This window comes from Chlorocebus sabaeus, chromosome 14 (assembly GCF_047675955.1).
Source record: "Chlorocebus sabaeus isolate Y175 chromosome 14, mChlSab1.0.hap1, whole genome shotgun sequence".
Lineage (NCBI taxonomy): Eukaryota > Metazoa > Chordata > Mammalia > Primates > Cercopithecidae > Chlorocebus > Chlorocebus sabaeus.
In genome coordinates this window covers 17,628,501-17,649,686 of record NC_132917.1, presented here as the reverse complement: position 1 = coordinate 17,649,686, position 21,186 = coordinate 17,628,501, and the positions used below count along the sequence as shown (strand labels likewise).

The window sequence follows — 21,186 nt, the reverse complement described above, 5'->3', positions numbered from 1 at the left end:
AAAAGAAAAACCCATTTTCTGAGGAGAAATTCAAGCTGGCTGCAGAAATTTGCATAAGTAACCAGGAGCTGAATGTTAACTGCCAAGACAATGGGGAAAATTTCTCCAGGGCATGTCAGAGGTCCTGGCGGCAGCCCCTTTCATCACAGGCTTAGAAGCCTAGGAGGAAAAATGGTTTCATGGGCTAGACCCAGGGCCCCACTGCTCTGTGCAGCCTTGGGACATGGCACCCGGCATCCCAGTCATTTCAGCTCCAGTCATGGCTATAAGGGACCATGGTACAGCTCAGACTATGGCTTCAGATGGTGCAAGCCCCAAGCCTTGGTGACTTCCACGTGGTCTTGGGCCTGTGAGTGAATAGAAGTAAGAATTGAGGTTTGGGAACCTCTGCCTAGATTTCAGAGGATGTATGGAAATGCCTGGAAGTCCAGGCAGAAGTTTGCTGCAAGGGCAGAGCCCTCATGGAGAACCTCTGCTAGGGCAGTGCAGAAAGGAAATGTTGGGTTAGAGTACCACATGGAGTCCCCATTGGGGCACTGCCAAGTGGAGCTGTGAAAAGAGAACCACCTACTGTCCTCCTGACCCCAAAATGGTAGATCCACTGACAGCTTGCACTGTGTACCTGGAAAAGCCACAGACACTCAACACCAGTCCATGAAAGCAGCTGTGAAGAGGGCTGTACCTTGCAAAGCCATAGGGGTGGAGCTACCCAAGACCATGGGAGCCCACCTCTTGCATTACTGTGACCCAGATGGGAGACATGGAGTAAAAGGAGATCATTTAGGAGCTTTAAGATTTAATGGCTCCCCTGATGGGTTTCAGACTTACCCCTTTGGGGCCAATTTGTTTTGGGGCCAAAACAATCCTTTGTTTTGGCCAATTTCTCCCATTTGGAATGGGAGCATTTATCCAATGCCTGTACCTCCATTATATCTTGGTAGTAACTAACTTGCTTTTGATTTTAGAGGCTCCTAGTTGGAAGGACTTGCCTTGTCTCAGATGAAACTTTGGACTTGGACTTTTGAATTAATGTTGAAATGAGTTAAGACTTTGGGGGACTGTTGGGAAGGCATGATTGGTTTTAAACATGAGGATATGAGATTTGGAAGGGGCCAGAGGTAGAATGATACAGTCTGGCTTTTTGTCCCCACCCTTGAATTGTAATCCCCATGTGTCAAGGGAGAGACCTGGTAAGAGGTAATTGGATCATGGGGGCAGTTTCTCCCATGCTGTTCTCATGATAGTGAGTGAGTTCTTACAAGGTCTGATGGTTTGATAAGAGGCTCTTTTCTCTTCTCTCACCACTCTCTCTTGCCTGCCACCATGTAAGACATGCCTCTTCCCCTTCCACCATGATTGTAAGTTTCCTGAGACTCCCCCAACCCTGCGGAACTGTGAGTCAATTAAATCTCTTTTCTTTATAAATTACCCGGTATTGGGTATGTCTTTATAGCAATGTGAAAACAATATATTGTCTAAAGACTTACAATCAATAGGAATGTCTGGGTTAAGATAAGCAGTTGTGAAGACCAAGGTTTTATCATGCAGATGAAGCCTCCAGGTAGCAACTTCAGAGAGAATAGATGGTAAATGTTTCTTATCGGAATTAAAGAGACTGCACTATCAGTCCTAAGGTTTGTGTTGATGTTAATGCTGGTAAGCTTTTCCTGAATTCCAAAAAAGAGGAGGGTATAATGAAGCATGTCTGACCTCTCCTTCTCATCATGGTCTGAACTCATTTTTCAGGTTAATTTTGGAATGCCCTTGGCCTAGAGGAGGGGTCCATTCAGATAGTCAGGAGGGTTTAGAATTTTATTTTTAGTTTACACTAGAAAGACATGATCTACACAAACTAACTCAAGAAGAAAAAGGAAATCTGAATAAACCTATTTATTAACAAGTAAAGATACAGAATTTGCAATTTAAAAAATATTCATATGGAAAGCTCACGTACAGAGAGCTTTGCTGGTGAATTCTACCACAATCACCACCAATCTTTCACAAACCCTCCCAAAAATTAGAAGAGAAAGGCATACTTCCCAGCTTCTTCTATGAAGCTAGTATTATCCTAATACCAAAATTAGAAAAAGACATCACAAGAAAACTACTGGCCAGTATCCCTTATGAATACAGATGAATAAATCCTCAACAAAACATCAGCAAACCAAATCCAGCAACATATAAAAAGAATTATATACCATGAGTAGTGGGATTTATCTCAGGAATTTAAGGTTAACTTAACATGTAAATCAATCAAGGTAATATAAATAATAAAGAAATAATGAAAATGACATTATCATCTCAAAAGACACAGAAAAAGCATTTGAAAAAATCTAGCACTCTTTTGTGATTTAAAAAAAAACTCAAAAACTAAGAATAGAACAGAACTTCTCCAATTTGATAAAGAGCATCTATGAAAAACCCACAGCTAAAAACATATTTAATGATAAAAGACTAAAAGCATTTCTCTTAAGATAAGGAACAAAACATGAATGTCCAATCCCACCACTTCTATTCAACATCGTACTGGAAGTTCTAGTCAGGGAAATTAGGCAAGAAAAAGAATGAAAATGCATCCAGACTGAAAAGGAAAAGTTAAACTACTTCTATTTGCAGATGACGTGATCTTGTATATAGAAAATCCTATGGAATATATATACAAAAAACATTATAACTAATAAATAAGTTTAGCAATTTTGCAGGATACTAGATTGATACACAAAAAACTCTATCTCTGTATACTAGCAATAAGAAAATACAAATAAGAAATTAAGAAAACAATCACATTTTCAATAGCATCCAGAAAAATAAAATATTTAGAAATAAATTTAACAAAAGTGGCATAAATCTGTAAAATGAATACTACAAAATGTTGTTGAAAAAATTAACGAAGAAATAAATGAATAGAAAGACACCCAATGTTTATGGATTAAAAGATTTGCTATTGTTAAATGGTAATACCCTTTAAATTAACTCATAGAGTAAATACAATTCCTATAAAAATCCTAGCTGCCTTTTTTCAGAAATTGACAAATTGATTCTAAAATTCTAAAATTTAAGAAATTGACAAATTGATTCTTAACATACTTGTCAAAAACCAATCAATAAACTGAAAAATAAGCCCATATGGGCTTTTTGATTGATTTTTGACAAGTGTGTCAAGACAATTCAACAGGGGTAAGAACAGTCTTTTCGATAAATAGTATTGGAACAACTGGATAGCCATATGCAAAAAAAAAAACCTAAACTGGATATGTATCCCACACTATATATAAAAATTAACTTTAAATACATCAAAGGCCTGAATGTAGGTGCTAAAATTATAAAACTCTTAGAAGAAAATATTAACATAAATTTTCATGACCTTGAGTTAGGGAATGACTTCCTAGCTATAACACAAAAATTACAGTAAAATAAAGAAAAAATAGTTAAATTGACTTTATCAAAATGTAAAATGCACTTCAAAGGACACTATCAAGTCAAAAGTATCAAGAAAACGAAAAGATAACCCACAAAATAGAAGCAAATATTTGCAAATCATATATCTGATAAGGATATAGTATCCAGAATAAAGAACTCTTACAACTCAATAATAAAAAGACAAATAAACTCCTTTAAACTAGGCAAATAATTTTGATAGACATTTCTATGAAAACATATAAATGGCCAAAACGTACTTGAAAAGATGCTCAACATCATTAGACATGAGGAAAATGCAAATCAAAATTACAATGAGATACCACTTCATACCAGTATGATGGCTATAGTCAAAAACTAATAATAATGCAAGTGTTGTATTATGGTACATCAGGTGTTGGCAGGGATGTGGAGAAAGTGGAACCCTTGTGTGTCACTGGAAGTAATGTAAAATAGTACAGCCATTTTAGAAACAGTTTAAGCCCATTCCTCAAAAAGTTACACAGAGTTACCACATGACCCAGCAATTCCATTCCTGGGTATAGTCCCAAGAGAACCGAAAACATATGTTCAAACAAAAACATGTATGTAATGTTCATAGCAGCATTATTCATAATAGCCAAAAAGGGGAGATAATCTAAATGTCCATCAAGGAATGAAGTTCTGACACAGACTACAACCTGGATCAACTTTGAAAGCATTATGCTAATGAAAAAAGCCTACTAAAAAAAAGACAATAAAAGATCATATATTGTATGATTCCATTTATAGGAAATACCCAGAATAGTCAAAACTATAGAAACAGAAAATAGGTTAGTGGTTGCTGGGGGCTGAAGGTAGGGGAGATAAGTACTATTAATGGATTTGGGTTTCTTTTGGGGGTAATAAATATGTCTTGGAATTGGAAAGTTGTACAGTCATGAATATACCAAGAACCACTGCATTAAACATATGTTTTAAAAGGTAGATTTTTGCTGTATTCAAAGCATATCTCAATAATATTGTCATTTAAAAAGGGATTCCATCCCAGCACTTTGGGTGGCCAAGGCAGGAGGATCACTTGAGCCCAAGAGTTTGAGACTAGCCTTGGCAACACACTGAGACTCCATTTCTATTTATTATTTTTAAAATTATGATAAAAATAAGTGAATAAATAAATAGGGATTCTAGATAATAAGTAAAAAAAGAAATAATAGAATTTAAATCTTGCCATTTTGCAACTCATAATAAAATAATAGATCTAGGCAATGATCATCAATGGCTGATAAAATCCAGATAAAAAGCTGACGGGGAATCATAACAGAGATCAGAGTTACAATATCTGAACCCACTAATCAAGCCTAATGTAACAAAATAACTAGATTTTACTGAAACAAAATAAATATTTTAGAGGAATATGTTCAATAATACCAAAGGGGTGCAATCAGCAAAATCAAGACTGGGAAACCTTACAGGACAAATGACACAGATCAAATAAGAGGCATACAAAGCCAATATACAGACTTTGTATAGATCCCAATTCTAACAAGCCAAATGTTTAATATATATACAAATGTATATTTATTTTTTTTCATATATATATACACACACACACACATGAAAATCAGGGACTTTCGAAAACTGATATGGTCTGGCTCTAAGTCCCCACCCAAATCTCATGTCAAATTGTAATCCCCAAGTGTCAGGGGAGGGGCCTGGTAGGAGATGACTGAATCATGGGGGCAGACTTCCCCTTGTTTTTTTCATGATTGTTAGTGAGTTCTCACAAGATCTGGCTGTTTGAAAATGTGTAGCATCTCCCACTTCACTCTCTCTCGCTCTCCTGCTTCACCATGGTAAGATGTGCTTGCTTCCCCTTTGTCTTCTGCCATGATTTTAAGTTTCCTGAGGCTTTCCCAGCCATGCAGAACTCTTAATCAATTAAACCTCTTTCCCTTATAAATTACCCAGTCTCACTTAGTGCTTTATAGCAATGTGAGACTGAACTAGTACAAAAATCAACCAGATACTTGATATTATAAAACAATTATTGTTAATTTTTTAGTGTCCCAATAGTAACATAATTATGTTCTTAAAAGGAAACCCTTATCTTTTGGAAATACATACTAAAATATTTATTGATAAAATTACACAACATTGGGGATTGATTTCATAATAATACATGGAAAGGCAGGAGCACTGATCATACAAGATGGCTATGAGTTAATCACTGTTGCAGTGGGTGACGGGTAGGCACACAGGAGTTTAACATATTATTTTATTTTTGTACATGTTAAAATTCTTCACTAAAAATGTTTTAAGAAAAATGTACTAAGCATCTTTTTTCAGGCTATGCACTGTGGAAACTGCTTTCATATACACTACTATTCACTCTTTTATTCTCAACAACTGGTGCAGTACATAGACACTAGCAGGCAACGAGTACATGTAACTGAATGAATGAATCATTTTCTTTAATTCTCTAACAGCCCTAAGTCACAGACCTTAGACTCCCGTGTTGCAAATGGGGACATCTGAGGCTCAGAATTTGCCCAACGTTGTCCAGCTTTTATTGGGCAGATTCTTTTCACGATGCCTCAAATATGAGTATTTGAAGATTTTTTTTTTAAGTGGGAGGAGGTAGAGACTGGTTGATGTTCTCATTTGCATATTATGTCAGTCATACTGTAAGGACATTGACATTCACACGCTGAAGTCACATGGGGTCTCAAATCAGATGCATCTGAGGGTACAGTGGCATTGGCCACAAAGTAGAAGACCCAACTGCTATTTTCATTCTCTTCTTAAAGCTAAACTTAGCTTCACTGTATTGATTCTCCTCCCTACCATCAACCCAAATCACTCATGGTGAGAACACTATATATACAGTATTTGACCACTTTGACCCTCTTGGTGTTTATAAGATTGAAAAGAAGAAAAATATGTCAAAAATCCAAGATACTCACTGGCAGCTTAAAATAAAAACTACCATTGATTCAGTTATTTCCAACTGGCACCCTGTAAAGCTTTTTCAAAGCCATTAACCTCTTATTTGCCTCCTCTTGGTCCACTTCCTGCTCTTGTTGCTTCATGCTCTCAAACTCACCTAAGAAAATATTCTCAAAATTGTGTCTTTTCAAGGCTGACTCATACACATACACACAAGCTCATGACTGTCTCTGATAATGCACCTGCTTTGCTCAGAAAAGTAATGAAAGTATTATAATACAAGCCAATTTTTCTTACTGGACAGAACTGCTTTATGGTATCAAATTCATAAAAGTAAATAAAAACCCAGATTTGTTTTTCCTTCTTGTTTTGTATATGTCCAAAAATCTATATTAATCCTTTTACATCAAAGAAAAAAATACACCATTTTCAGTATTTAACACTGCCTTCTTTTTGGAACAATATTCTAAGAGTTTTCTTTTGTTCTATTAAATGTAAAAAGAAAGCTCATTTCGATTTTTTTAAAGAGTAGGTCATGCTAAATTCAATTTCTGGTCATGCTATGTGGGGATATACAAAATGGGAAAACCAAGCAAATGTAAACAGAATTAGAAACCTAAACTCAATCCACACCCGTGTCTCCTCCTTACCACCCTCCTACCAGGCGCCTCCCCGGTAAAAGTCTTCTCTTACAGCATTGTCTGAGCATGGTGAGGCTCCTACATGGAGCCATTACCTCCAGTAGCTTTCCAAGTGGTGCAGCCCAGTCCACTGAGAAGACTTTCTGTAAAGCGTAAGCCCCACTGGCCAAATAGGCAGGCAAGAAAACTCCCTGCCAGGTCTGTTCTGCACTTGACATGTTCTGACATCATGGGCCACAGTCAGACAGCACACCAATGACACAGGTCCAGAAAGTTTGCAGGGTCCCAGGGTGCTCTATTCCAGAGCATTCATAAACTGAATGCAACGTTTAAACATTGAACTTAACAAAACAAAAACTGTATCCTCTTATTCATGCTGAATTATCAGCAGTAACTAGCAAAAAAGAGGGAAAGACTAGGATTCTGAAAACTTGTGTCTGAGCTCCCTCTTCTTATGTGCATGACCTTGGGCAGGTGAAGCCTTGATCTATAGAAGGAGATTATAAACCCACCTTGAGGATAAAATAACAAATGTAAAAGTCTTTTGAAACCATAAAGCACGAGACACATGTAAAACTGTATTCCAAAAATAAAAGATTGATATAACGGTATTACTACCTTCCCCCACTTCCTTCCTCTATTCCCTTCCCTTCTCTTACTCCCACCAACTGGTACAATCACATTAAAGTTGTACTCACTCCCTCTGGATCTGTATTTAGTGTGACTGCTACTCTTTGGAAACTCCAGGGATCTCTGTAATTCACACAGCTCATCGCCAAGCAAAGAGCTGCTCAGAAGGCTGAGTGATTTCGTGAGCCAAGCAGCCAGAAAGCTGTCCTTTTTATAAAAAGCAAAGAATCGTAGATGATAGCTTTTCAAACAGAAACAGGAAAAACCTGGACTTTGCCACAAGAGGGGCCCCTAGCCCTGCTGCAAATACTCCATCACATCTCCAACTGAGCCAGGTTGCTTGGAACCATGCACATACAGAGGTCTGTCACGGGAAAACTCTGTTGCCCAGGGGAAGTTTTGGAGAATTTAGGCCCAGGCCAAATTAATGGTTCTCCCTTCTCCACCTCCCCACTGTATTCACCCTCTCCCATAGCTTATTTGTGTACACCTTGATTTTAGCACATATCACAAGGCGTTATGATGTTATCTACAATTGTCCTTATTCCCCACAAGTCTGACTGCTGCTCAGTCTAGACTCCAAGCTCCGCTGTGGAAGGAACCATGTATTATCCTCTTACAGCTATAGCCCGTTATGCTAAGTGCTGCCCATAATCTAGTAAAAGATACTTGCTTTTATCTGGAGGAATTAACAAAAGCTATTACTACTTTTGTCAAAGAGCTAACAGAATGATCTAGAACAGGCATGGCAAAATTAAATACCTCCGGTGACCAAACAAGTCAAACAAATGTGATGACTGGGGATGGTGGTGAGCTGTCCCCAAGAGGCAGAGGCTACTCAGCACTGGAATCCTTTTTAGGAACAGAGGTCCAGTATAGACGTATCATTCGGTCTTCCCAGGAGAACCTGGAAACCCTGATCCTTATGTGCAATATCTCAAGTTTAGTTAGAATTGATCCAACATGTTTTAAGCATTATGTGGCTCAAACAAAGATGTGCCTCTGGGCCAGGTACATCTGATGAGCTACCCAGTCTGTGACCTAAGCCAAACTCTGACCAATTCCAGTCCACAACATACATTTTAAGCCAGACTGGCTAACATGAACACAAATGGAATCTAGTTACAATAGCAGTAGTGTCATTCTCTCAAGTCTGAACTATAAATGTCAAAAAGAGAGAGGGAGGAAATGTGAAACACGGCATTTTCTAAAGTTGTCCAGTGGTGTCCCTTAATGTAACTCCAATCTAATCCTTCAAGACCAACACTTTTCTTCCCATAGTCGTCTGTCCCAACTGCCCAATCAATTTGACCATCCATCAGAAGAGTCTAACTTTCATCTTTCTCACTACACTGGAAGGCTCATTCTCATCTTGCTTTGATAAATAATGGTGCTTGAGAAAATAAGATAGAACGGCAACTCTTACCGTTGAGGCGGAGATGCCACACGCTCTGCCTTCATCCTGCCCGGTGGGATGTCCATCATCATCCAAGACGCTCTGCCCTTCTCAGCACAGTGGAATGTGTGGTGCACGTAGGCATTTGGTGGCCAAAAAGAAGGGAAGAATCCTGTTCTCTGGTTGTACAGGCCAAAGCAATCACCGGAAAATCACTCTCACCTGCAGAAAAAACCATCAGCCAAGCTGTAACTGCAAGGAAGAAATACACCCAAGACATTCTATCTCAGGATCAGCACTCTGGGCACTTTGCTGAGGACTCAAATCTGAAAGCCCCACCTAATTCTCAGCATGTGGAGGGTGGTCTCTTTCCCCTGTGGAACCATCACTGCCAGTGGACACGTGCTAGGTTTAAGGATCCTGGGAACTCAACAGCAGTGAAAGTCTTAGAACTTGGCTACTGGCAGAGGCCACTAAAACATCTAAAGACAAAACCAGGCACTATAATTAGGGCTGCAGTTACCTACTCCCACAAGGTTTCTTATAGAAGTGTTATTCTCCCAGCTAATTCATCAAGGATATACTTGTAAGCTTCTAAATGACTGCATTTTTTTTTTTTTTTTTTTTTTTTTTGAGACAGAGTCTTGCTCTGTCGCCCAGGCTGGAGTGCAGTGGCTGGATATCAGCTCACTGCAAGCTCCGCCTCCCGGGTTTACGCCATTCTCCTGGCTCAGCCTCCCGAGTAGCTGGGACTACAGGCGCCCGCCACCTCGCCCGGCTAGTTTTTTGTATTTTTTTAGTAGAGACGGGGTTTCACCGTGTTAGCCAGGATGGTCTCGATCTCCTGACCTCGTGATCCGCCCGTCTCGGCCTCCCAAAGTGCTGGGATTACAGGTTTGAGCCACCACGCCCGGCCTAAATGACTGCATTCTAATCCATTTCAAAATCCAACTTCTGGGTATTACTGCTATAACAGAATTAACACTGCTGCTCTAATTTGAAATCAATAGATTCAAAGGCTGGCCAAATTCAATGTTGCTTTATTTGCCCATTATTATATTTCACAGATCAGAAATGACACAGGTGTAATCACAGTTTCTGTGTGTGGTTATGTGTATGAAGTGTGTGTTGGGGGGATGTTTTAAGTTTCTGTCACAACAAACAAAAGCCAAATTTCAGTTTGTCTCTGAATAAATTTTAAAAAGCAAAAAAATTCCAGTTTCCACCCACATAAGCCTTGCCTCATGCTGATGCATTCCCATACATTGGCACTAGCTTCTAAGCATCCATCCATTGATTTTCATGTTTTTCAATCAACACCAGGTCCAAAAGGGGGAGAAAAAAAAGAAGAAGAAGAAAATATTGATTCTGAGCAAAAAAAAAAAAAACCATGAAAAAAGTGCCTCTGGCTAGGTCAGTCATTAAACAAAGATTCGCTGTGGTTTATGATCTGCTGGGCATTATCTTAGGCATTGGGATTATAAACCAGATGCAGTGCCTGCCCCAATCCCCCAAGAGCTCTCAGGCCCAAAACCAAATAAACAAGTGAATAGCATCCTAACAACATCAAGGGGCAATGGAGGGGGAATGAAGCAGGAACACAGTTTCCAAGTTGTCCCAACAACAGCAGAGCAATCCTTCAGCACATCTGGACTTTGCAGAGGGGTAAATTCCCACCGCCAACAGAGATGATACTGAAGAAAGATCCAGAAGCAAAATGCAACTCCACCCAAACTGAACTTATAAGATGCTACACTTAGCAAAGGAGGTAGAGAAATCTCAACAGGGTAAGTAAAATAAATTCAGGTGCTAAACTCCTCCTCCTTCGTCCTCCATGCTTTCCTCCTCCTCCCCTTCCTCCTCCTCCTCCTTTCTCCCTCCTCCTCCTTCGTGGCCTCTCAGTAGCATGTCCTTGGGTCAGCCTCAGTTCTCTGCATTCCAATGAAACACACAACTGCTGCTGAACCTTGGTAAAAGGATATAGCACACACATAGTCTTCCTTTCCCTATCAGATGCCTTTCCAACCGTAGCACATCTTAAGGGAAGGTAGGATTAATCTGGTTGAGAGGTAATTAATAAATCACTATATTAATTACTAAAGAAAAAATAACCAAATAATTAGGCTATGCAGCATTTCTAAGAATCCCCAAGCACTACCTAAAGTTCATTGCCCTGGCTTACCACAGGAAGGTCAGGGCCGGTCCAGGGACAGACTGAGAAGTTAGCCAAGTGTATCCTTTTTATAGCACTGGCACCTAATGGGCCTTTAGTCTATGTCTAATGAATAAATGACATCCCAGGCTGTCCCCTTCTCTCCCCCTCCCTGCAAAACTCAGAATTCCTGTGCCTTGCCCCATTTTCCATCACCATGATTCCAATCCAAAAAAAAAAAAAACTGGACTTTTAGACAAGATGTAACACCAGACAATATCTCTTGTTATGAATTTATGTAAACTAGCACCCCTCTAAGAGCACTCACATTCTAAGTGTGACTTCTCAACATAAAATTATAACTAGCATCTTCTGAGACCCACAGGAAGTCAAGTACCTTTTTAGGAGTTTTATACACATCTCCTCTGCCCTCAGCCATGATAAGTGGTATTATTCCCATTTAATAGGTGGGACATTGAGGCTCAGAGAAGTGACCTGTCCAAAGTCCTACACCTGAGGCGCACCACAGCCAGGAGTGAAACTCAGGTGGCTCTGCCTGAGATCAGTTAGTGTGGAAAATCAAGATCTCTCTTAGTTGTCGGGGAAGGTCAAGCAGGGATTGCGGGGAGTGAGCAGAACATGACCCAAGCCAGCAGGCAATGGGGAAGAAAAATGTGTGCATCCAACATATCCTCCCATTCCTGCCTAACAATCCCATCCAGTGTTTCCATTTCTCTGTGTTCCTACCAGCCCAATCCTTGTTGGCTTGTTCAAAAGAAAAGAGCATTGTTTGTGACTTAGCACTTAACAGGTTTCTGACTTTGCTGAGTGATTCAGCCCGATCCTGGAAAACACACTAAGCTCACTCAAGTATTGCCACCTTCTGCAGAATTCCCTCCTTTCTTCACAAAACTCTCTGCATCACCCTTGTACTTCCCTCCAGGGTGGCTATATTTCCTGGTGGGTTGACTACAGCATTCAAAAGTGAACAAGTGACTGCCTCCGTTATTGAGAGGGAAAAGGTAATGACTAAGTGGCATATTGGACTCTTTCGTCTTCCAGACACCTGATACCCAATCGTGGAACAGAACCCAAGGAAAAGCAAATGGACAGCAGACAGTCTACATGACTGAGAATGACTCCCTGAACCCTTCTCCCAGGTCTCAGAATCATAGGAATAAGGTTGCTCTCCAAAAACCACAAAATCAGTGCCTGATAGATCAAAGCAGACACTCCAAGTAACACTGCACCATAAGTCTGTGTCCTCTGTACTTGCACAGAATCCTGTGTGGCCCCATCACTGTCCTGGCCATAATCTTCTGAAATGTTGTCACACCAGTGCCACCCACTACACTGGGAGAAAGCCTCCAGTTAGGGACAGTATCCTAATATTAATCTTCATATTAATTATCCCTGTCACAGAGTAGTGCATGATACATTTTTTGAACCAATTCCTCTTCCCTGAGCCAACAAGACTAAATTAATGAAAAGAATAAATATGGATAATGAAAGGCAGCTGGTAAGTAGTAGAAGCAGAGAAGGAAAATGTGAAAGACTGAGGTTGGTTCCCAAGACCCATCCCAGCAGTGGTGCAAACAGAAGAGTCTCATCCTGAAGACTCAGCACGTCCAACTCAAATGGTGGGACATCTCAAGTGGGGTCTTGAGTTTCAAGACCTTGGAGTTTCAGGTATCTTTATAACCCCCAAAGACTTCCCTCTGTTCTGACTCCAGGCTCCCTGAGGTATCTCCTGCTGATCTGGGTTCCCACACACCTTGCTATCAGGAGCAAATGAGCTATACAGACAACACAAGTATCTACTCTGCTAGTTCTGTCTATGACTGTACTGGAACTGAGTAAGACAGCAAGAGGTCTATTTATGCAGTTTCCTGTGAGTTTCTATGCAAGTCAACCTCCTACAGTTTGATCAGCTCTGGGACATCTGAGAGTGAAATTCTGAAGTTGCAAGGCTAAGAGATAGCTGACTCCAACCTGTGATAATCTTACCTGGGAAATGGGACCTGTGAGTACCTTCCTGGCAGCCGGCTGGCTTATCTGGAGATATCCTGACCTTGAAAACTTCTATGGCAGGATGTCTCAGCCTCAGCACTATTGACATGGTGGGGTCAGGTAATTCTCTTGTGGGGGCTGTCCCATGCACTGTAGAGTGTTTAGCAGCATCCCTAGCCCCCATCTACTAGAGGCCAGTTATACACCACCCGCCCATCACAATGCTGTGACAACCAAAAATGTCTCCAGATACTGCCAATATCCCTTGGGGATCAAAATCAGCCCCACTTGAGAACCAGTGCTCGACAAGTAGAGTAAAAGAACCTCAGGCAGCTGTTTGGGAGCTGGAAGGTCAGAAGGCTTGGAATGACAAATTGTACTAATACTTCATCTGCTGACAGGGGCTGGGGATACCCTCCCAACACTTGTTCTTTCAGAATTCAGTCATGGCATTTCCAGTGTCATACAACCAAAACTTTAAAAATGAAGAAAGATAAAAGCAAGTTTAACCTTTTGTTGAAACTCAAACCATGCTTCATACAATTTGAGCGTAAAGGTTAGTGAGTCTGTCTTAAATTTTCCAACATTTTCAGTGCCAGAATGATATACTGTGCACGTGCACTAATCTAGTTTCAGATCTATAGCCTGCTGCAGCTTTCTGCAGGTAGTGCTGCTCCTGCTGAATACGCCCACTCCTGACCAAAGCTCCAACCCTGTGGAGACTAATTGGTGTCCCTGGAAAAAAATGCAAATTCATGTCAGTTTTGTAGTCTTGCTACCACTCATCAACCACAGACTCACTTTTAATAAAATCTGAAAGCAATAAAATTATATGAATAGTAAAAAAAGGTGAAACCCAACCCTACTTCTCTCTATCTGGCTTAACTAATGAAAATTGTCACCCAGTGTTTTGCTTAAATAAAATTAAAATATCATAATCATACTGCCATAATTGGATTTAGCGTGCTAGAAAAAAATTGTACTGATATTTAAATCCTATAATCCAAAGCAATCAGAATCAAACATCTTCCAGTTGATTCAGACAGGGCATTACTAAGAATATCCCTCCACTACTCACTCTGTCCAAATTTAACTCTGTCAAATTTCAAGAAGTACCTTAAGTTAATATGGCAAATCCTTGAATTAACATGATTTTTAAAAATCTGTCCCTAAAAGAAAATGAAAACTTCTCAGGGTCTAATATATTCAGGGACAAACCAGTAAGTGCTTTCTAAAGCAAAGTCTCTAAATGACTTTGGAAAGGTTAGTATAAATTATATTTTTCTTGGTCATTCAGAGTGAGTAAATGCCATACCAACTGCAGAAATCCCAAGACTTGACGCATGGGTAACTAAACACCACCTTCCTTTCCTCTTGCCCTATGTTTCTAGACAACCTCCCCCTGGGGAATGGAGGGGAGGCAGCAGGGACGCAGCTGTGTCACCTCCGCAAGAAAATCTAGAGAAAGGAAAGGAGAGACAGGCAAACCAGGAGCTTCCCTGGGGAAGGGTGTGCACCTCACAGAAGGAGGCACCACACAGCCACTGAGTGTTGACAAGGCTCTAGGGTCACTCTGAGTGGTCCATGCCACTGCTTCTGGCCCCAGAAAGGAACTGCACTGGCTCCATCCACCTTGTAGTCATCTCCCTACTGCATGGCTAGCTGGAGACAGAGGCTAGGGCTGTCCCGTTTGAATGCATCAAACGACTGCACTAACACAGGCAGATGAAGAGGAACTGAAAGCAAGCAGCTTTGGAGTGAGCAGGAAAGTATCGTACAATGATAGCAGCGAAAACTTCTTAAAGAAACCTTTCTGGAGGACATCATAGCCATGTGTATCACAAAATCCCAGGGTTTCGCATTTTGGAATGTATCCTGAAGAAATAAATCAGACAAGCGTTGAAAGATGCATGTGCAAGGTTGTTCACTGCATCATTAATTATTTGTAAGAGTGAAATGTCAAAGACAACCTGCACATCCATCAACAGAGGAATGATTAAATAGACCGGGGGTAGCCATGCAATGAATACTCTGTAGCCATTAAAAATGCTGAAATAATAAAAGTTACAGAAGTTAAAGCTTCCTTATACTAAGTCTGGCCCTGTGCTTTTTACATGTCTAAATCCATTTAATCCTCGTAGCACTCAGACAAGTGGTGTTTTTATTGCATTCATTTTGCAGACGGAGAAACTGGTAGAGAAGTTAACTGATTTTAGGGAGTCAACAGCTATTAAGTGGCAACTCTACAATTCGAACCCAAACAATAATGCTTCAAAGCCATTCTGTTAGCTACTATAGCTCGACTGCCTTTAAAACCATTACAAAGTCACAATATGCTAAGTACAAAAGAGAAATAATTATGGTGCAATATATAGCATGATTCTATCTTTCTAAACTACATCTTTTTAGAGTAAATAAGAATATATACCAAAATGTTAAATTCATTGTCTCTGGATGATGGAGTTTGGAGTGATTTTCACTTTCTACTTTCTACTCTCTACCTTTCAACATTATGTACATTTCTCACTTTAAACAAATAGGTATTATAAAATATTTATGAAAATAGTTATTTCTACATAGAAAAATAAAAGGTAATAAGCAGCTCCAGTCAGCATTTGGGCAGGGGAAAAGGGGAATGAAAGAGATATCAAATGAACATACAGATTCACGTGAGAAAGGGTCCCCAGCCCCCAGCCAAAGCCCTCCACTATCCTGAGATGCTGCTGTTCATTCATGGCTGCTTTATGATGGGCAGTATCCTGGGAACTACCAAGGATAAAAGATAACATGGATCTTGCCTTCAAAGCTTATAGGAGCTGAGAAGAACAAGAAGGAGGGTAAATGGGTAAATAAATAACTGTAATACAAGGTGCAGTAGTATGTCAGGCATGGGAAAAGGTACAGAGAAGGTATTGAGGAAGTTCAGAAGAGGTAGGGTCCCTCGAGATAAAAAGTGGGGATAGCTACATGAATAGGTAGCATTTGGAGCTAACCCTTGAAGAGCAAGTTAGGTATGAACAAGGTAAAGGAGCCAGGTAAGGGTAAGAAGGTTCTTCTCCAAGGAGAGGAAAGAACACATACAAAATCATGATGGCAGGAAAGTTCATGGTATGGACAGAGAGCAGAAAATGGTAGACTTCGGCTATAGGAGGTAGCCTATGACCTAGAGCTATTTATACAGATTATTTCTTTTAAAATATGAAGAACTCTTCCTGTACTATCTACATCTTTGTGAACTAGGAATACCAAAGTAAGAGATGTCTCTGGGAGAGGAGAATGGATTGATTGTCTGTGGCCATACAGAGAATCCGCGGCTACAAAAGGACCATACCCCAGGCCTCCTGAAAGATTTAGCCACAAGGAACCAATCCGAGACTACAAAGACCTCGTGGAGTTACTGCTCTTCCTAGAACCTTTAAAAAAAAAAAGTAGACACTTCCACTGGGTGTGCCAATCTACCAGGAATCCCAGTGATCTGAAATGGCAAGCAGTGAATTCCAATAGCGCCAACTGACATGCAGACAACAACAGAAACAGCAACATTCCATTACTTCATCCCACTCCTCTTTTGTATTCCATTTAATCTGTTCACTTAAGAGTCAGAGTAGGGGGTCTGTATTGAAATTCAGGAGGTCCTTGAATTTCGACAGAAAAAAAAATATTTATTTTCACCAATTATATATAACTAAAATTTTAGCAATTCCTTCCATTAAAAATGCAGGCATTGGCCCAGGGTAGTGTATATTACCAGTGCCAATGACTTCACACCAACAGAAGTGTGAATAATTTAATATCCTATCAGAGTTGTTGCAGAGATCTCAAAATATCATTGATACTCATTATTACTTTAGAATCATAGTAGTTATGGCCCTACTGCTAGATTTTAATTAATGAATTACTAAGCACATATATTGCTAACTCATAAATTGCTTTTACTATTTTGGTAATTGCATTTCAACATAACTGGATTCCTTTACATCCTGTAGGTTTCATCTTTTGTATTTAAACGTGCTATTCTGAAAAGGGGTCCATAGGCTTCTCAGACTCCCAAAGAAGTTCATGGCAAAAGGAAGGATTAAGAATCCTTTAGCTAGAGATCCTGTTAAAATGTGCATCACATCATGTCACTCCTATGTTCAACCCTCCAGTGGCTTCCACCCTACTCAGAGTCACAATGGCCACCACCCACCCTCCCCTAATTTCATTTGTCTAATCTTACTTCAGACTCCTCTCATCCTCTGTCATTCCCATCTGGCATCCTGATCTCCTTGCTAATGCTTATCCTGCCAAGTGAGGCACATCCTAACTCATGGCCTCTGCAGTGGCTGATCCCTCTGCCTGGAATGCTCTTTCTCCAGGTGAGACTGCATGGCTTGCCTCCTCACTTCCCTCAAGTCTTCACTCAAACAATATCTTCTAAACAACACCTTCCTCAGTTAGCCTATCTAAAATATCAATAACCCCCTAAAAGTTCAATCCCCTTCCTTGCTTTATTTTTAATCCATAGCATTTATCGCTTTCAAAAATATACTTAGACATATACTTTTTAATTTCATTATCTTATTTACTGTTTGCTTCTCCAGTCCAATATGAGCTCCCTTAGTGCAGGGATTTGCATCTGTCTTACATATCACTGCATTCCCAGTCCCTAGAACTTCATCTGACACATGTTAAATTCTTAACAACGTATTTGCTGAAACTATCACAAGGACAGAAAACCAAACACCGCATGTTCTCACTTACAGGTGGGAACTGAACAATGAGAACACTTGGACATAGGAAGGGGAATATCACACACTAGGGCCTGTCGTGGGTTGGGGGTCTGGGGGAGGGATAGCATTAGGAGATATACCTAATGTAAGTGACGAGTTAATGGGTGCAGCACACCAACATGGCACATGTATACAAATGTAAAAAACCTGCACGTTGTGCACCTGTACCCTAGAACGTAAAGTATAATAATTTTTTAAAAAAATTTTTTTGCTGAATTAATGAGTTGGTTGACATTTGCCAATAGCTTAGCTACTGGCTGCTTCCATTCTGTATCAAATTTTAAAGTCTCTCTTGCCCACTGCATTAACTGGGAGAAAAGAAATTACAACAAACGTGCTTTTGAAATGGTGGTCACCACAGAAGACAAGTAGCTTATTTATCAACCACTGCAGATGGCAGGTACATTTTTTCCCTTAATTAGGAGAGTTTTTATTAAAGACAAGATAGATAAGTTCTAACATACACACACATACGAGTTATTGGCTGGATCAAATTATATCATAAAACAAATACCAAAAAGTAAATGGAAAAATTGGGGATGTGGCATAAAATCAACAAAAGCATACTAACCCAGATTGTAATAGAAGTAATGCTGGCTGATAAGATCATCATACAGATTCTACCTGGCTAATATTAAAAGGAAATGGACAGTGTACATACTCATGAGTAACTGTAGGTGGCAAATCACATTAACACTGCTCGACTTAATCTACAATTGTTAAAATGTAAAATTACCCATCTTAAGGCATGGCTGCTCACATACTCAACTAGTAAAAATGCATTTAACACTAGTAAAGATCTAAAGGGGCAGGGCTGTCTTTGCATAGACGTATAAAATGCGCTTTACCCCATCCTGTAACCTGGAGGGCTTTGTTTTCATAAAAACCACCAGTTTTAGAATAATCTATCAACCAAAGTTAAGACTAGACTTTTTGTAGTTCTTATCAAATGTAAGTCAAGGACAAATAAAGTACTATTTTATATTAAATACATTCTTATATAGACATACTCAAAGCACTCACATTAACACACACACACACACACACACACACACACACACAAATATTAAAGTCTCCCAATCTCAAATTCCTCTAACGCAGCTTCTTGAAATTATTTTCTACATTCACCCTTCCTTTTACTCTACAATTCTTGACCTAATACCCCATTTTTAAGCATTTTTGCAAAGGGCAATTCCAGGTACCAAACCCAAAGGACACTTCCCAATCTGCATATCTGCATCTGTCCATAGCATTTGTCCTACTGACCTCCCCTGCTTCTGCAATTCACTAACACCATTTGCTGCATTCTCTCCCACTTGTCTGACTACTCATGTTTAGTTTCTATGAAACTCTGTGCCCTCTTCCCAAATTTTAAATCTGGGCTCACAAAATATTGATAAAATGCCTGCAGGAGAAAGGCAGGGGCCCAAAATGAGAGGAGGAGGACACCTGGCCACTGTAACTACCAGGGAGCACAGGTCCTGCTGAAGGAGGGCACTGGCCAACTGTTGTCCTTTATCTGTGGGTATCAGGTGGCCAGATCACCCAATTTGTGAAGAACACCTATAAATTTTATTTTTATAAAAATCCAATTTTTTAAATGTTGGCAACTATGGTTCTTCCTGTTTTAATATCATCAAGCAAGCTGAAGACACCTGCAGCCTGGGTACAATCTGCAGCCTCCAGCTTTGTGTCGTCTTCCACCCGGCCTCACCTACCACCATGGCCTCCTCTCTGTGCCTCTGCCAACGTCATCTGACAGTGGAGTCCAGATGTGCATCTCCAGCCCAGTCTCCATCCTGCATTCCAGACTCACAGAGCTGCCTACCAGATGTGTCCTTCTGAATGTCCCATTGGGGCCTTACAATAAGCACATCCACTTTCCCTTCATCCTCTACTCCCTTCACACCCGCTTACTCAGGCCAGACACCTGGAGATCACCCTAGGCCCCTCCTTTTTCCTGCCACGCAGGCCTGCTGGCAGCCAGCCAGCACTGAGGGTGAGCAAATACACATCCCATTGCCTCTCAAATCAATTTTTTTTTCTCTCCCTCCTGCTTTAATCCAGACACTTGGTATTTTTCCACTGGTCACCACAACAGACACCTAACTCTCCCCCGTGCCTTAGGCCTATTTCCATTCCCTACCCTCAAATTCTTCCTTCACACTAAGCTGAAGTTACCCTTACCATGCACATTGGATTGAGTTATACGCTACTCACCATACTCAAAGTCCCCACAGGGCTCTTTTGGCCTTCAGGGTAAACTCTGGATCCAGAATGCTTGAGCTGGTATCCTGGCTTCAGCGCTCACTAGCTGTGTGACCTTGGGTCAGTCATTTAGGTTCTTTGAGCTTTAGTTTCCTTATTTGTATAGCATGGATACTAAATATCAGATACCACAGAGAAGTTATGAGGATTAAAAATGAGATAATACAAATAAAACACTCTGTGCTTGGGATATAGAAATGTTCAATTAAATGGTAGCTATTATAAATTGTTATTATTATTATTATTCCTTATCCATTAGCCTTTCCTGTCACAACCCAACTGAAACTCTAGAACAATAAAGAATTAGTGAAAAACAGTCAGACACGGTGGCTCATGCCTGTAATCCCAGCACTTTGGGGAACGAAGACAGGAGGATCACCTGAGGTCAGGAGTTCGAAACCAGCCTGGCCAACATGGTGAAACCCTGTCTCTACTAAAAATACAAAAATTAGCCGGGCATGGTGGCACATGCCCGTACTCACAGCTATTCAGGAGGCTAAGGCAGGAAAATCGCTTGAACCTGGGAGGCAGAGGTTGCAGTGAGCCAAAATCGTGCCACTATATTCCAGCCTGGGTGACAGAGCGAGATCCATCCCCCAGCAAAAAACAATTAATGAAAATCCCTGAAAGTGCTCCAACTTCTCACAACTCCAGGTCTCTGCACTTGTTTGGTCTGCTCAGAACGTCCTTCAAGACTCAGCTCTATCATATTCTCCAGAACCAATCCCAGACCCCAGACCTCTCCCTGCCTCAAAATCAGGCTCCCTTCCACTGCACCCCACGCACCAGTACCTGCCTCCATCAGAGTACTTAACTTGCTGAAATGCAGTAGAACAATTTACTCATTGTCTCCACACTGCACTGTGAGCTCTGCAAAAGTAGGCCTATTTTTTCTTAATTTTTGTATCCTTAATGCCCAGCCAAAAGTAATGAATAAGCAAATGATCTTTTTTAATCCCAAGATCAATGCAG

The 21,186-nt window shown here is 40.4% G+C and overlaps 1 protein-coding gene across 1 annotated transcript in view; it reads right to left on the bottom strand.

The window, feature by feature from the left end:
* The window catches only part of KCNS3 (potassium voltage-gated channel modifier subfamily S member 3), a 48,166-nt gene that overhangs the window by 6,058 nt on the left and 20,922 nt on the right, over positions 1–21,186 (bottom strand). Inside the window, exon 2 of the mRNA XM_007971390.3 lies at positions 9,043–9,234. The gene's annotated coding sequence lies outside the window, so the exon portion shown is untranslated. The remainder of the gene's footprint in view (positions 1–9,042; positions 9,235–21,186) is intronic.